Raw genomic sequence first — 18881 nt, forward strand, 5'->3', positions numbered from 1 at the left:
TTTAATCTCAGAAAATTGATGTGGTTGCACTCCTTTTTGTTTGTGTGATGTCATATATTTGAGGAGTGTACCTCTTGAGTTAGAGACCATTGATGGTGTCATACACCAGGGAGTGCAGGTTACACAGCAGGCCCACTCCACAACACCACCGGCGCCAACAGCTACCAAGGACTGCAGTGGGAGTCCAGAGGCGAGAACCAGTATGCCTGTGGCTGCTCTTACAGTCTACTCTAACTCTACACTCTATACAGTTGTGCCATGGTAAAAATAAATACGAGTGCCGTCATGTTACCTACAAACAATGATTCTGAATCACCTTATATACCTCAGGCTCATATACTCTATTATACAGTGTGTTTGTACATTTATTCTATACCTCGACCGTGCTACATCATACACAGTGCCACATTATATAGTACACACATACAGTGTTATATATCATATACCTCAGTCATACTGTCATACACTCCTTAGAGTCCTTATATACCTGATAATAGTATAGTATACCAATCATATACTGTGTTATATTCCTCATATAACACATATACAGTGTATTATAATATATACTACATCATACACACATTACAATTACATACTATGTGTGTATGATGTAGTATGAATATGAGGTATATAATACACACTGTATAATAGTATGAGGTGTATATATATAACACACATATATTATGTATACTATTATCAGGTATATAAGGACTCTAAGGAAGGAGCGTATGATGTAGTTATGAGCGAGGGATTATACACTGTATATGTGTAATATGAGGTATGTATAAGGCCTCATGTACACGACCTTGGTGTGTTTTGCGGATCCGCGATTTGTGGACCGCAAAACACAGAAGGCGCCCGTGCACGTTCCGCAATTTGCGGAATGGCACGGACACTCAGCCTTTAAAATAATTGCCTATTCTTGTCCACAAACCATAGGACAGGTTATATATTTTTTCGCGGGGCCATGGAACGGAGCAACGGATGCGGACAGCACACTGAGTGCTGTCTGCAACTTTTGCGGCGCCATTGAAGTTAATGGGTATGCATCTGAGCTGCCAAAACTGCGGCTCGGATGCGGACCAAAACAGCTGTGTGCATGAGGCCTAAGAAGTGTATGAGGTTTAACACACTGTATATGTGAGGTATACAGGTCCTTCTCAAAAAATTAGCATATTGTGATAAAGTTCATTATTTTCTGTAATGTACTGATAAACATTAGACTTTCATATATTTTAGATTCATTACACACCAACGGAAGTAGTTCAAGCCTTTTATTGTTTTAATATTGATGATTTTGGCATACTGCTCATGAAAACCCAAATTTCCTATCTCAAAAAATTAGCATATTTCATCCGACCAATAAAAGAAAAGTGTTTTTAATACAAAAAAAGTCAACCTTCAAATAATTATGTTCAGTTATGCACTCAATACTTGGTCGGGAATCCTTTTGCAGAAATGACTGCTTCAATGCGGCGTGGCATGGAGGCAATCAGCCTGTGGCACTGCTGAGGTGTTATGGAGGCCCAGGATGCTTCGATAGCGGCCTTAAGCTCATCCAGAGTGTTGGGTCTTGCGTCTCTCAACTTTCTCTTCCCAATATCCCACAGATTCTCTATGGGGTTCAGGTCAGGAGAGTTGGCAGGCCAATTGAGCACAGTAATACCATGGTCAGTAAACCATTTACCAGTGGTTTTGGCACTGTGAGCAGGTGCCAGGTCGTGCTGAAAAATGAAATCTTCATCTCCATAAAGCTTTTCAGCAGATGGAAGCATGAAGTGCTCCAAAATCTCCTGATAGCTAGCTGCATTGACCCTGCCCTTGATAAAACACAGTGGACCAACACCAGCAGCTGACATGGCACCCCAGGGCATCACTGACTGTGGGGACTTGACACTGGACTTCAGGCATTTTGGCATTTCCCTCTCCCCAGTCTTCCTCCAGACTCTGGCACCTTGATTTCCGAATGACATGCAACAGTCCAGTGCTGCTTCTCTGTAGCCCAGGTCAGGCGCTTCTGCCGCTGTTTCTGGTTCAAAAGTGTCTTGACCTGGGGAATGCGGCACCTGTAGCCCATTTCCTGCACACGCCTGTACACGGTGGCTCTGGATGTTTCTACTCCAGACTCAGTCCACTGCTTCCGCAGGTCCCCCAAGGTCTGGAATCGGTCCTTCTCCACAATCTTCCTCAGGGTCCGGTCACCTCTTCTCGTTGTGCAGCGTCTTCTGCCACACTTTTTCCTTCCCACAGACTTCCCACTGAGGTGCCTTGATACAGCACTCTGGGAACAGCCTATTCGTTAAGAAATTTCTTTCTGTGTCTTACCCTCTTGCTTGAGGGTGTCAATGATGGCTTTCTGGACAGCAGTCAGGTCGGCAGTCTTACCCATGATTGCGGTTTTGAGTAATGAACCAGGCTGGGAGTTTTTAAAAGCCTCAGGAATCTTTTGCAGGTGTTTAGAGTTAATTAGTTGATTCAGATGATTAGGTTAATAGCTTGTTTAGAGAACCTTTTCATGATATGCTAATTTTTTGAGATAGGAATTTTGGGTTTTCATGAGCTGTATGCCAAAATCATCAATATTAAATCAATAAAAGGCTTGAATTACTTCAGTTGGTGTGTAATGAATCTAAAATATATGAAAGTCTAATGTTTATCAGTACATTACAGAAAATAATGAACTTTATCACAATATGCAAATTTTTTGAGAATGACCTGTATATTTATAATATACCTCATTATATTATACATATACAGTTACAATGTGATAGATATATATATACCTCAGCTCATACTACATCATACACTCCAGTGACTCCACCTCACAAGCTTTTATTGTTTACTCCCCCCTCAGTTCCACATATTTCTTGCGCACGCCGCATTGTTCCCTTAATCTGTACTGTTCCTAAAAGGCGAATAGCACTAGTAGTCATGTTACCCTCTTCTTTCAATGCAGGCGGATGCACAAAGAAAAAATAAAAGTATAGTTTGGGACTATTTTAGTCAACCCACCCCAGGACGGGCAATGTGCAACACATGCAAAATCAATGTGAGCATGGGATCTGCAACTGCAAAAACAAAGAATACATCAAATCTTTGGACCCATCTAAGAATTAATCATGTTGAATTATTTAATGACTCACAAAAAGAAAGGGAATTATCTCAAACACCAACTTTACTCCAGCCAAAAATAAAAGACCTATTTCAGAAACACACAAAGTGGCAAAATTCTGATGAAAGATCCCAACTTCTGGACAGAGCAATCAGAGATGATGGTTACGGATAACCAGCCATTTACAATGGTGTCTGACTCGCTTGATGTCCATAGTTGAGCCAAGGTACACATTGAAAAATGAAAAGTTTTACAGAACGGAAATGCTGCCAAAGATTCATCACAAGGTGGTTCAGAAAGTGAAACCAATGTTACAACCAGAGGACGCTGGCAATTCACTCTCATTCACTACTGACTGCTGGTCTGGATCAACAGAATCGCTAATGAGTCTTACGTGTCACTTCATTGATAATGGATGGACAAAAAGGCAGTTGGTGTTGAACACAAAGGTGATGCAAGGATCCTACACTGGCGAGTACATTAAAGAAATGTTTCTAGGCATGCTTGATGACTGGGAGAGAGCCAAAGATCGAGTGCTTCTTGTGCTTCGAGACAGCGGAGCAAACATGGTGAAAGGAATGAAGCTTGCTGAAGTGTCAGATCTCAGCTGCATGGCACACACCCTGCAACTTTTAGTCAATGATGGTCTGTCAAGCCAGAGAGCTGTGATCGACATAATTGCCATGCTAAAGAAGTGCGCAAGTCATTTCCACCATTCATTCATTGCCAAGCACCGACTGAGGTGCATTCAGTCAGATCTTGGCCTGCCCCAAAACAGCCTGATTCAGGCTGTTCCAACACGGTGGAACTCCACACTCCATATGCTACAAAGAATGCTGGAACAAAAGCGAGCTCTTAGCATCTACGCTGGTAAACATGGAGGATATTCTTGCCCTAATGCTGATCAGTGGGAGATTGCAGCAAATCTGATTCAGACCCTCCTCCCAATAGAGTAAGTGACCCTGGAGGTTAGCCATAACGACTCAAGTGTGTCATCTGTCATTGCATGTGTGAGAGTGCTGAAGATGCTTCTTCAAGAGAATGAAGGGCCCACTACACGTGGGGGCTTAGGGAGGTCATGAAGGAAAGCCTCAACAAACGTTTTTTGAAGTATGAAGAGAATATAAACGTAGTGTTGGCATGTCTTTTAGATCCTCGATTCAAACATCATGCTTTCTCTTCTGATAATGTATTGAGCAAGGCAAAAGAATGGCTGACAGAAGATATGCAAAAGGAGTTGCAGGTTCTAGAAAGGTCACATCTGGAAGAGCCTGATGTTACTAGTCTGGAAGAGACTAGTACTAGTACTACTAGTCTGGAAGAGCAGGATGATGATGCCACAGAAACATACAAATCCCCAAAAAGGAAACACATGGAAAAAAGGCTTAAACATGGCCAAATTGATGCAATGTTCAGCGTTTTATTGGGGCCTCATGTAGAGTATTCTACTATATCTAACTATACCAAAAGTCTGCCTTGATGATGAGCTTCATCTTTATTTGAAAGAACCAGTGATCAATAGAAAGGACAATCCACTTGAGTGGTGGAAAGAAAATGAGGCATGCTTTAAAACCCTTGCTTCTCATGCCAGAAAATACCTTTGCTCTCCACCCTCCTCTGTACCTAGTGAGCGTGTTTTTAGTGACGTGTCAGCAATCTACGAAAGAAACAGAAGCCGTTTAACAGGAGAACATGCAGAAATGTTGTGCTTTCTGCACTACAATGTATTCCTTCTCAACTGGAAGTATTGAAGAAATTCTAAATATTCTCTCATTGTGTACCAAGGCGGGTTCTCGGCACATATGTGAAAGGATAAATTCCAGCACTGGATAAATTTACCGTTGCACTTGCATTGTACTTATTTTTAATTTCATATCACAGGTTTCATCTTATGGACATCACCTCCCACCAAACAGGTTGACATGTTTCGAATGTCCAGGAGGTTACAACTAAGGCCTCTTTCACACTTGCGTTGTCCGGATCCGGCGTGTACTCCACTTGCCGGAATTACACGCCGGATCCGGAAAAACGCAAGTGTACTGAAAGCATTTGAAGACTGATCCGTCTTCAAAATGCTTTCAGTGTTACTATGGCAGCCAGGATGCTAATAAAGTCCTGGCAGCCATGGTAAAGTGTAGCGGGGAGCGGGGGAGCAGTATACTTACAGTCCGCGCGGCTCCCGGGGCACTCCAGAATGACGTCAGAGTGCCCCATGCGCATGGATGATGTGCCATGCGATCACGTCATCCATGCGCCTGGGGCGCCCTGACGTCACTCTGCAGCGCCCCAGGAGCCGCACGGACGGTAAGTATGCTGCTCCCCCGCTCCCCGCTACACTTTACCATGGCTGCCAGGACTTTAGCGTCCCGGCAGCCATGGTAACCATTCAGAAAAAGCTAAACGTCGGATCCGGCAATGCGCCGAAACGACGTTTAGCTTAAGGCCGGATCCGGATCAATGTCTTTCAATGGGCATTCATTCCGGATCCGGCCTTGCGGCAAGTCTTCAGGATTTTTGGCCGGAGCAAAAAGCGCAGCATTTTAAAAAATGACATTTTAAAAATGACATTTTAAAAAAAAAGAAAAAGAAGTGGTACAATTTGTTGTATTTGACTCATATCATGAAAACCGACCTAAAGGAGTGGGTCAAATATATTACAAATAATACTAATAGTACTAAGATGGTCCAAAAATAGCATAATTTTATTAAAAAATCACAAGAAGACACATGATTGACAGAGGTCACACAAAGACAATTAATACAGGTCACAAGTGTCGTCCGGGGTGGGCCATGAATTTTGTTTGGGCTATATATAGGTTCCTTTGACTCATATCACCAATGAAAAAGAAAGATTTACAAAAAAATCTAAATGTTAACAATAAACATGTTAATTTAACAGCAGATTTGTGTAGGAATTTTTTTCACTGAATATCGGTATAAATTATCGGCTATCGGCCTGAAAGTTCACAGATTATCGGTCCTAAAAAATCAATATCGGTCGATCCCTACTGTATAGTGTGGGGGGCTGTATCGTGTATAGTTTGGTGTGCTGTATACAGTGAGGTGTTGTATACTGTGGGGTGCTGTATACTGTGGGCTGCTATACTGCTGTACTGTATAGTGTGGGGTCCTATACTGCATACTGTGTGGTGCTGGGGTGCACTGTAACACTAGGGTAAGCCGAGCCCTGGTCTCCTTCCTGCAGAGCGGTGCCCACTTCCAGACTGAGCCCAGCTGCCCAGAGCACTGATCCTGAGCCACTGGAGTCTTCAGAACTGGAAGTATTTACAGTCATTCACTGTACTCTACCAGATGTGTGGATTTTTTGTGTGTTGTGGTGGAGGGCGTGATCAGGGCCGGCGCTACCATAAGGCAGACCAAGCGGCCGCCCTAGGGCACACCCTGGGGGGGGGGGGGGGGCGGCAAAATGAACCTTTTTTTTTTTTATCACTTACTTGTGACATGGGGATGGGGCCGGGGCCGGGGCCAGGGCCGGCCGGGGGTGATGTGCCATAGGGGGGGGGAATGAAATGTGACACAATAGGGGTAATGATGTGATCATGATGTGACACGAAGGGGGTGATGTGACATGGTTTGGAGCGGGAGAAATGTGACGAGGGGGAGAAATGTGACATGGAGGGCTGATGTGACATAGGTGATTTGACATTGAGGGGTTGAAATGTGACATGGGGGTGATGTGACAGAGGGGATTATATAAAAAGGAGGGGGAGAAATGTGACATGAGGGGGGAAATGTGACATGGGGGCATGATGGCTGACATCAACGGTGATGTGAACCCAGACACACCGATCACTGCCCGTTCCTTGCCTCAACAGTCAAATGTGCTAGAATGACGATCACTACTAGATTTTTCAGAAGTGGCTGTGTTCTGTCTTCATACACGTTCACACAGTGTGCAGTCTGACATTCAGCATAAACCATTCCTGTCTTCCAAATAACTGTTCTTTGAAGTCTAACTTGTTTATTGGCAAAACAGGAATATTTGATTGCTTGATTGGTAAAACAGATATGCTTTTACCAGGATTGTGGAGTTTAAGAAGGAGATATGCAGGAGGACAGCTCTGTACTGTGTCCTGGACACTTCTTTTTCCCAGGATGGTTTGCACTCCCACAATGCAGCAGTCTTTGTAACAGAAAAAATAAAGTGTAATATAACTTAACACCGCAATATGGTGCTATTGCGGTATGCCAGACCGACAGGGAAATTATATGTAAGGTCATGGTGTGAGAAATAGGTGGGCCAAGGTAAATACAGTTCTGGTTACTCATGGTTACGCCGTCCCTGGGCAGGCTCGCATACAGTCATGTGAAAAAATTAGGACACCCTTTGAAAGCATGTGGTTTTTTGTAACATTTTTAATAAAAGGTTATTTCATCTCCGTTTCAACAATACAGAGAGATTAAAGTAATCCGACTAAACAAAGAAAACTGAAGAAAAGTATTTTCAAGATCTTCTGTAAATGTCATTCTACAAAAATGCCTATTCTAACTGAGGAAAAAGATAGGACACCCTCACATGTATTCCCTCTTAAATTGGCTCAGATCTCACACAGGTATATCACACCAGGTGCACATAATTAGTAGATCGTTACTCTGCATGTTGAATGAGGCTTGCCCTATTTAAACCTCAGACATTTAGTTTGGTGTGCTCCTGACTGTTGAAGTGAGAGTGAGCACCATGGTGAGAGCAAAAGAGCTGTCAGAGGACTTCAGAAAAAAGATTGTAGCAGCCTATGAGTCTGGGAAGGGATTTAAAAAGATCTCAAAAGATTTTGAAATCAGCCATTCCACTGTCCGGAAGATAGTCTACAAGTGGAGGGCTTTCAAAACAACTGCCAACATGCCCAGGACTGGTCGCCCCAGCAAGTTCACCCCAAGAGCAGACCGCAAGATGCTAAAAGAGGTCTCCAAAAACCCTAAAGTGTCATCTCGAGAACTACAGCAGGCTCTGGCTACTGTTGATGTAGAAGTACATGCCTCTACAATCAGAAAGAGACTGTACAAGTTTAACTTGCATGGGAGGTGTGCAAGGGGTAAACCTTTGCTTTCCAAGAGAAACATCGAGGCCAGACTGACATTTGCCAGAGATAAAGTTGACAAAGACCAGGACTTCTGGAATAATGTTCTTTGGACAGATGAGTCCAAAATTGAATTATTTGGACACAACAGCAGAGGACATGTTTGGCGTAAACCAAACACAGCATTCCAAGAAAAGAACCTCATACCAACTGTGAAGCATGGAGGTGGAAGTGTCATGGTTTGGGGCTGCTTTGCTGCAGCAGGACCTGGTCAGCTCACCATCATAGAATCCACAATGAATTCTACTGTGTATCAGAAGGTGCTTGAAGAACATGTGAGACCATCAGTTAGAAAATTAAAGCTGAAGCGGAATTGGACCATGCAACATGACAATGACCCAAAACATACTAGTAAATCAACCAAAGATTGGCTGAAAAAGAAGAAATGGAGAGTCCTGGAATGGCCAAGTCAAAGTCCAGATTTGAATCCCATTGAGATGCTGTGGGGTGACTTGAAAAGGGCTGTACGTGCAAGAAACCCCTCAAACATCTCACAGCTGAAAAAGTTCTGCATTGAGGAGTGGGGTAAAATTTCCTCAGACCGATGTCGAAGACTGGTAGATGGCTACAAGAACCGTCTCACTGCAGTTATTTCAGCCAAAGGAGGTAACACTCGATATTAGGGGCAAGGGTGTCCTATCTTTTTCCTCAGTTAGAATAGGCATTTTTGTAGAATGACATTTACAGAAGATCTTGAAAAGACTTTTCTTCAGTTTTCTTTGTTTAGTCGGATTACTTTAATCTCTCTGTATTGTTGAAACGGAGATGAAATAACCTTTTATTAAAAATGTTACAAAAAACCACATGCTTTCAAAGGGTGTCCTAATTTTTTCACATGACTGTAAGTGAAGAGGAGAACGGCACAAGGATTCTCTGGGTCACACTCTGGTGTAAGGGACACAGGCCAGATGGTGATTCGAGGTGCCCTTGATGGTCTGTATTAATGTGCCTATGGCAAGGTCCCTTGTAGTAATGACGCCAGTACCTTTTGTGGTGGTACAACCATTTAAAGTAGTGTTAATTTAGGAACTGAAGACTGAGACAAGGATGGTGCAATCCAAGTTATAACTTTTACTGAACGTTGCTCCTAGTAACAATTCCATCCAATTTATAAAACCATCTTTTGTACATCCCAATGTAAAAATACAGTCTCATGCATATAGGGGTAGGGTGATGTAAGTTCTCAGTAGAAAACACGCTCTTGTCCTAAATATATATATGCAAGAAAGCTACTGCTTCAGACTAGGCTTAGAAGAAATAAAAGTCTTTGGCTGGTAAAAACTCTCGCCTGATCCTAACCTGACTTGAAGGTGGTTTGCTGAGTCCTTGAACCTCTATTTTCCAGTGTTTTCTGACAAATGGCCTATCTGTCCTCAGGGTTTTAACTGGAGGTGTGGATGCCGGAAGCTGTGTCCTACACCTGATTGCAAAGGTGCCTGGGAAGCCCTTAAGTATGGCTGTGTGCTATCCTTTGACTTTAAGACAATATCAAAATCCCCTTGAATACTTGCTTTAGTAGCTGGACACTGGTCACCCCGGAGGAGCGTGCTGTAGAAGTGGACTTCTCACCTTTGGGTGGAATCCTGCGGCTTTTAACCCTGGGTTGTGGAGCCAACAGGGAGAGAGCAGAGAGGCAGGAGGCCTCCCTCCTGCAAGCAGCTACTTCATGGCTGCATACTGACTAAAAACTAGTGTCTACTCTGCACTGCACTGAACTTGTCCAGACTGGAACTAATTGGAACTGCCTAACTTGGGCCTGAGCTAAGCTATATATACACTGTGACACTGCCCCATCTTGTGTAGAAACTAGTGTAGTGCACCCTAACTAGGTCTGTGTAAAGGATCTTACATGTGAAAATCACATTGTGACATGGACAAATATGACATGAGATGAAATACAGCATACAGGCATAATACATAAAAGACACAATAAAAACAAGTTGGATGTGCCCACGGTCACATAGTGGGACACGGCATTATAACCATGCTAATCACTACAGAAATACCAAACCCTGGCTGACGTGATCTGTAATGATTTTCCCTAACCCTGCTGGGCTGAACAGGCTGGTAATGGGTTCAACGGCACAGGAATGAAAAGACTTGTTACCACCATTAGGACTGTTGATTCCTAAGCCCGAAAACCCCTTTAAATAAAATTCTACACCATATAGGGCTTTTTTCTCAAGATTTTCTGACATGGACATTGCAAGTCTTTATCATTTGGGAAGCAAGGGTGCAATTTGACTTTTTACCTAAGGCAGTAAAAGGGCTAGGATTGGAGCCCTTTAACAGATTATAATTATTAGATTTCCGGAGAGGTCATTGATCCAGGGAGATATTTTGATTGCCTGACTGGAGCCAGGAAGGAATTTTTCCCCTAAAACTAGGAAAATTGGTTTTTAACTCATGATTTATTTATTTATTTATTTATTTTCTGCCTTCCTCTGGATCAACTTTGCAGGATAACAAGCTGAACTGGATGGACATGACTTTTTCAGCCTTACAAACTGTGTTAGCATGTTACCCTGAATTGGGTGTTTTTACGGATGTACCGAGACATATGGACGTCCCGGCAACAGTGAGTGGCAATACGTGGTTTGATCTGACAGGTTTTTCTTGTGGATCAATAGGTGTCTGTGTTGTTTCTGGTAATGACCACTCCCCTTGCCTCCAGGTGTTGCTTATGTGGTCATTTAACCTTCCTTATTTATAGTTGTTTCTCCCACTATGCTGTGCGATTTATAGCTTCTGCAGAATGTTTGTGGTTGGATCTTGGCTGAGTTCCTGGTGCTTCCATAGCCTCTTTGAAGTTAAGGCTTTCCTTGCCCTTTTTGTATTTTATTTGGGTTCTGTGTGTTGCATTTCCCTATTGTTTGTATTTGGCCTGAAGTAGACTCCTGTTCGTCCTTCCTTTTGGAGCAACAGATAGTCTCGTCCCTGCCATTAGTACCAGGGTCCTTTAGGGCCAGATTATACAAACCGGATTCCCAAAAAGTTGGGACACTATACAAATCGTAAATAAAAACTGAATGCAATGATGTGGAGGTGCCAACTTCTAATATTTTATTCAGAATAGAACATAAATCACGGAACAAAAGTTTAAACTGAGAAAATTTACCATTTTAAGGGAAAAATATGTTGAATCAGAATTTCATCGTGTCAACAAATCCCAAAAAAGTTGGGACAAGGCCATTTTCACCACTGTGTGGCATCTCCCCTTCGTCTTACAACACTCAACAGACGTCTGGGGACCGAGGAGACCAGTTTCTCAAGTTTAGAAATAGGAATGCTCTCCCATTCTTGTCTAATACAGGCCTCTAACTGTTCAATCATCTTGGGCCTTCTTTGTTGCACCTTCCTCTTTATGATGAGCCAAATGTTCTCTATAGGTGAAATATCTGGACTGCAGACTGGCCATTTCAGTCCCCGGATCCTTCTTCTACGCAGCCATGATGTTGTGATTGATGCAGAATGTGGTCTGGCATCATCTTGTTGACAAATGCAGGGTCTTCCCTGAAAGAGATGACGTCTGGATGGGAGCATATGTTGTTCTAGAACCTGAATATATTTTTCTGCATTGATGGTGCCTTTCCAGACATGCAAGCTGCCCATGCCACACGCACTCATGCAACCCCATACCATCAGAGATGCAGGCTTCTGAACTGAGCATTGATGATAACTTGGGTTGTCCTTGTCCTCTTTGGTCCGGATGACATGGCGTCCCAGATTTCCAAAAAGAACTTCGAATTGTGACTCGTCTGACCACAGAACAGTCTTCCATTTTGCCACACTCCATTTTAAATGATCCCTGGCCCAGTGAAAACACCTGAGCTTGTGGATCTTGCTTAGAAATGGCTTCTTTGCACTGTAGAGTTTCAGCTGGCAACGGCGGATGGCACGGTGGGTTGTGTTCACTGACAATGGTTTCTGGAAGTATTCCTGAGCCCATTCTGTGATTTCCTTTACAGTAGCATTCCTGTTTGTGGTGCAGTGTCGTTTAAGGGCCCGGAGATCACGGGCATCCAGTATGGTTTTACGGCCTTGACCCTTACGCACAGGCAATGTTCCAGATTCTCTAAATCTTCGGAGGATGTTATGCACAGTTGATGATGATAGATGCAAAGTCTTTGCAATTTTTTGCTGGGTAACACCTTTCTGATATTGCTCCACTATCTTTCTGCGCAACATTGTGGGAATTGGTGATCCTCTACCCATCTTGGCTTCTGAGAGACACTGCCACTCTGATAAGCTCTTTTTATATCCAATCACGTTGCCAATTGACCTAATTGGTGTTTATTGGTCTTCCAGCTCTTCGTTATGCTCAAATTTACTTTTTCCAGCCTCTTATTGCTACTTGTCCCAACTTTTTGGGGATTTGTTGACACAGTGAAAATTTGAATCAACGTATTTTTCCTTTAAAATGATACATTTACTCGGATTAAACATTTGAGAGTACCACCCAAATCTAAAACTTAGCCTATAATGCATTTTTTAAAACAACCCCACTAAACAAATAAACAAGTAAATAAAACTAATAATGATATATACGATAGGGACACAGTGGTCCTAAATCCTCCAAAAAACTGGAGGGGACTGTTCTTCAGGCAGTGTAATAGCAATATATTCGGGACCTTTCCCTGGTGCTCACCCTATGCTCTAATTATCCCTGGCTATTCAGGAACCTCCTATATGCCCTAGGATGGTCCTGAAGACAGCTGACACAGGCATAACCTAGATCGTATGCCCAATGCGTATATTCTGTGGCCTATTCTAGATACGCGCGTCTGTAGCTAGCGGCACCCCGATGCTATTGGTTCCCGCTAGATGATGTTCGGCATAGGAGGCGTGTTGTTCTGCTTTTCAGCGGCAGTGGAGGGCGGACGCAGGCTACGTGCTGCACGCTATGCACCAGAGCATGTTAGCACAGTTTGTGTGTGTCTGTAAGCACTCCTAATGAATCGGTGGCAGGAATAGTCACCAGAGAAACGCGTCGAGCCATAGATAGACTGCTGTCCCTGAGTTATGGAGGGGAGAGCTTTATAGTCTAACAGGAGACACAATTAGGTAGCCTTCTATATAGTCCCAGGTGGGAGCACAGACCAATGCCAGTGACCTCAATAGTTACATACAGACCTTTTAGCCAGATGACCAAATTGGCGGTAAGTAGTGAGACCCACCTGCATCAGTACTTCAATAGGTTAAAATAAGATAGCAGGAGCCGGGTCCATTATGCGGTTTAAATACGCCGCCCAATTATCTCCCAGTATAGCGCCTGGTGCCGTATTTCCTGGCTATGCCGGGCGTCACATAGTGACGCAATGCGAGTCACATAGATACCTTGTGTATCACGTGACGACGCCTCGCACTGCCGGTCACGTGATGCCGCAATGTCAATACCTGACATCTCGTTGCCGGCTGAAGTCACATGATCGGCTCATTGTTGAGCCACTAGATGACAAATAAAGATCTCAGGTGTTTAGGGCACCGGTACAGTAAGGTCTATTCATGATCAAATAAATGTATCTAATTCTATTGGGAGCATACATCGGAAGTGGTATCAAGGTAAATACTCATAAAAAAGGACAGGAAAGAAGAGCCCTGGGCCAATGTCAGACTAGGTGTATATCGTTATTGTCCACCAAATTAGTACTCAAAATAAAGTGGGAAAGGAAAAGATGGAGTGGACAGACCCGGTACTATGGGTGGCCACAATCTCCCCCCTCTTAAAATATAGGACCATGGTCATATACCCACTATCTCATAAATAGGATAATCAAATGGCCGGATATAAAAAGCATAAAAAATCGATATTGTCATTCAGTCCCGATGGTGACATAGTATTTAACATAAAGATCCATTTGGATTCCATTTGTTTTAGGATTTTGTCTAAATCGCCTCCCCTGATGGAATGTTTGATTGTTTCAATCATCGAGAAGCGCAGTGTATTCTGGTTACCCCCATGAATGAGCGCCATATGTGGTTTGTCACGTTTGTTGCGAACGTTCCCAACGTGTTCCAATATCCTTTTTCTTGAAGACTCTGCAGCTTTTACTGACCTAATTGATGCCGCACCCACATTGGGCCAAATACACCAAATCTACGGTGTTGAAATTTGCAAACTTGCCGACTGTATACGTACATTCCTGGTTGTTATTTGAGAAGGTATCTCACACTTCCACATAGGAGATGTGGTACTCACAAATGTTCCTATCTGTCAACCAGGTTGTGGGTGCAGTGGGTAATTCAAAATGGCTATGTACCAATGTGTCACTTATGCTTCGTCCCCGTCTGAATGTAATGGACAGATGTTCAGGGAGGAGATTATTCAGGTCTGGGTCAGTTTTTATCAGAGACCAATAACGTCCCAGGATTTCCCGGACTTGATGAGATTCAGTGTCATATGTGCCGATAATCCTAATGACCTCCTGTGATCTTTTATTTCTCCGCTCAGACTGGAGTAGTGCAGATCTATCCATGGATTCTGCATGACTCCAAGCCTCATATAAGCATGAGTTGGAGTATCCTCTTTGCTTAAAGCGATAGAATAATGCTGAGGCTTGTCTGGTAAAATCAGTATGATCCAAGCAATTTCTGCGGACCCTCAAGAATTGCCCCTTTGGGATGCCACGTTTAAGTGGCCTCTGATGAAAGATGTCCCACCTAAGTAGGCTGTTGGTTGATGTTTCCTTCCCAAAAAAGTGTGGTTACCAGGGCATTATTCTCTCCTCTTTTAATCTGTACATCCAGGAATGTTATTATATCATGCTGAAGCTTGTACGTGAAGTATAGCCCTATGTGGTTGGTGTTAAGATCCTGCATAAAGAACTTAAAATCATCCAAGGTACCTGAACAAAATAACAAAATGTCGTCTATGAACCTGGACCAAAAGCTAATATATTTGGTCCACTTTACCATGGTTTCAGAGAAGACGACAGTATCCTCCCACCAGCCCAGGAGCAGGTTGGCATATGTGGGGGCACATGGGCTCCCTATAGCTGTGCCCCTGAGCTGGTGGTAGAAGTTACCATTAAACACAAAATAATTGAGAACAAAGTCTTTAGGGCCATCCTAGGGCATATAGAAGGTCCCTGAATACGGGATCGCCCCTATCGGGGCGGTCATTCCGTTCTTTAGCCAGGGATAATTAGAGCATAGGGTGAGCACCAGGGTAAGGTCCCGAATCAATTGCTATTACTCTGCCTGAAGAACAGTCCCCTCCAGTATCTTGGAGGATTTAGGACCACTGTGTCCCTATCGTATCTATCATTATTATTTTTTTGTACGGTACTTGTTTATTTGTTTTGTGGGGTTGTTTTAAAGAATGTATTAAAGGCTACGTTTTAGATTTGGGTGGTACTCTGTGAAGAAGATTACTTAAAGGGAACCTGTCACGAGCTGAGGACATGGGTTGCTAGATGGCCGCTAGCACATCCGCAATACCCATGTCCTCAGCTATATACACAAAATCCTGGTGACGGGTTCCCTTTAAATACATACCACTAACTGCTATCTTCCCTCTGACGGGTAATTGTCTTAGCTGTGATTTTTTTAATATAGAAAACAAAATCTTCCAAGGGTCCATTCACACGTCTGTAGAATGTGTCCGTCCGCACAAGTTCTGCAATTATCTGGAACAGGTGCGGACCCATTCATTCTCTATTGGGCAGGAATAGATGCGGATAGCATACAGTGTGCTGTCTGCATCTGCATTTCCGGAACTTCTGGTCTGCGGCTCCAGAAAAAAATTGAACGTCCTATTCTTGTCCACAATTGCGGACAAGAATAGGCAGTTCTATGGGTGTGCCGGCCAGGTGTATTTCGGATCTGCAATTTGCGTATCTGCAATACACTAAGGATATGTGAATGGACCCTAATTCATCTTTATAACTTTTCCAAAGAATCAGAAAATTGTTTACATACTTTTTATAAACAAATACATTCCTCCTGTATGCATTCCCTTTGCCATATATTTTCCTCTCCCACGCTTCTTAAATTGTTTATTCTGCTTATTTTGTTTGCTAAACCATTATGATTTTTGTTCATGCCACTTGCTTCTCTTTTTCAGTTCCTGTTTCCCCATAGATTCTTCATTTCAATAACTTACTGAAAAGAAAATAGTCAGCTTTTTCATAACATTATAATTCAATTTATTCCTTCATAATAACAAAAGAGCATCTCTATTTAACTTTTTAAACACGTTTTGGGCCATATAGTTAAGTCTGCAAAATAGCCCTTTTGAATATGGAGGACAACTGGCTCTCTAGTGCCACCAAAAATGGGTACCTTGAAAGTCAGTTGAAACATAAATCTGGTTTTCAGCCAAACTCGTATGCAAACAGCAATTTTTCTGAGATTTATTTATTATTATTTTGTAATTTTTATTAGGATTTCCCAATAACGCGAACAAGGTAAAGCAAAAGACATGTAATAATTAATGGCACCAGAAACAAATTCAAATTATTTAAGCCAGTAAGGACCACAAAACAGCCTAAATAATAGTACATTCATTGTTGCATGGACAATACATTCAGGAGGCCAATAACAGCAAATTAAAGGGATAGAGGGATTCAAATGATGATAAAGGGCTGGAGTATATTAGCAAATTAGTTTTCTTTGCAAAATGTTGACACAGAAGATTTGATCTCCCTATTCCATATAGACTGATAGGGGTAATGAGCAACCAAGATGGCTCACCCATTTAAGCATATGAGTGTTGGCCATTAATTTAAAAATCATGTTCATTAAAGTAAATCTGTCACCAATTCTATGGACCTAATTTTTAAGCCCTAACAGCTCCCGCACTTAAGCTATTAAATGCAAACTTTTAGAAAAAAAATTGATGGCTCAATTAAAGAAAGTGACCCAGAGTTTTGCTATTGGGATTTGTCACTAGTTTCTACAGCTCTTAAAGCAGCATAAGATGGGTGATAGATTCTCTTTAAGCATTCTGTATTTATATCTGAGATGAGGAACCTAAAAGTTTAGGCACCTACCACCTGGACAAAGAGCATTAAATACATACATTGGCTGGAGGTAACTTGGGTGCGTGTGGTCTGGTCCTTTAAATGCCAAGCAGCGTGAGCACCCCAGTAACAGGCCGGGAAGCCTTGACTCAGAAGAGCAAGCCGTGGCCTTTAGAAGACACATGGATAAATGGTGGCCGGGACCTCCCCTGTTAAGTAACAGAGGATGAGAGGTTCTTGGGGAAGTGGGGCGGAGGTGGACTGCAATTGCAACACATCTCTATCTTGTCCTAAACACACACTTCCAAACTTCTTAAAAATATACCAAACATAGGATATGGGGAGGAGTTGCCAGACTTATTAAGATGGCCTGGGGCTGAGGGTAGGACCATGTCCACACATACCACTATAGCTTGCACTTGTCTTGACAAGAAGGTATCATGTATTGTTTCCATGATCTCATTGGATCAGTGTCCTGTACCATAAACACTTGTTTGGCTTTGTGTTTTCTACTTTAAGTATAAAACACTGAGAAAGTGGAAACCAGAATTCAAACCAAATCTGTGTGTGCTTACTGTCCCCCCACCAGTGAGTCGCTTGATCCAAAACAAACTAATTTCTATTAGAGAAAGCTCATGTCTGGGATCCCCATCACAACTACCTTGACTGAAGCAAGAGAGGAGCTACTGAGAGGAAAGAAGAGACATAAAAATTGCGGTAAGCCTTTGCCTTATTAACGTCTCTCCTTCCCTCCCTTTACACAGGCCCAGAATTCTAAAGATAATCACTAATGAGCGTTTATAAGAAGTGATTATAAGTGATTATCTGTCTTTGTAAATGTGCTGCTGATTACCCGATAAATTAGCAAAATGTTTGTTCATCAAGTAACTGAATCATTTGTGAGCACTCAAAAATGAACGTTTACTGGCAGCAGATCATGTTGTGTAAACAAGATCTGCTACCAGCAGAGTCAGTATGGGGAAGAGCCATAACATTAGCTATCGCTCCTTAGCTATCGACAGGATGGTCGGGTGAAGGAGTTGGAGTGCGGGTGGGGGTGGTTTCCCTTTCCGCAGACCAGCGGAGGGGGAACTACTTGGGGGGGGAAGATGGAGGGGGAGAGGAATGGGTTTTCATATTTTATTTATTTTTTCTCTTCCATCCCTCCGCTAGATGATTAAAGTTGTTTCGCTAAACGTGAGAGGTTTGCGGGAAAGAATAAAAAGATATGCTGTCTTTGAGTGGATGAGGAGGTTCTTGCCAGCCATTGTCTGCCTCCAAGAGACGCATTTAGTTATGGATGGAAAAAGGGTGGATAGGGAAGGGGTACCACTCGATGTATACTACTTATTCTAGGGGGGGTTACAATATTGGTACATAAAAAGATCAATTTTGAATGTGTCAAATGTGAGGCGGACGACTATGGCAGGTACCTCTTTTTACATTGCAATATAGAAGGGGGTCAACATGGTTATCGCAAACATATATATTCCTCCACCATATAGGTCAGAAGTGTTGTACGAGTTGCATAGATTTATGTTGAATAGACAAGAATTTCTAATGATTGCGATAGGAGATTATAATGCGGTTATGGATCCACTCAGAGATAGAATGTCTAGCGGAGGGGGAAGAATACAAAATGTAGATCTGTATAAAATGGCCTTGGAATTTAATTGGATAGATGTTTGGCGATACTTAAATCCAGAA

At 42.7% G+C, this 18881-nt stretch overlaps 1 pseudogene; it reads left to right on the forward strand.

Moving 5' to 3' along the window:
- Positions 1-3025: 3025 nt before the first annotated feature.
- On the forward strand, positions 3026-4592 carry LOC122945417 (annotated as a pseudogene).
- Positions 4593-18881: the final 14289 nt, after the last annotated feature.

This window comes from Bufo gargarizans, chromosome 8, assembly GCF_014858855.1.
Source record: "Bufo gargarizans isolate SCDJY-AF-19 chromosome 8, ASM1485885v1, whole genome shotgun sequence".
NCBI classification, from domain to species: domain Eukaryota; kingdom Metazoa; phylum Chordata; class Amphibia; order Anura; family Bufonidae; genus Bufo; species Bufo gargarizans.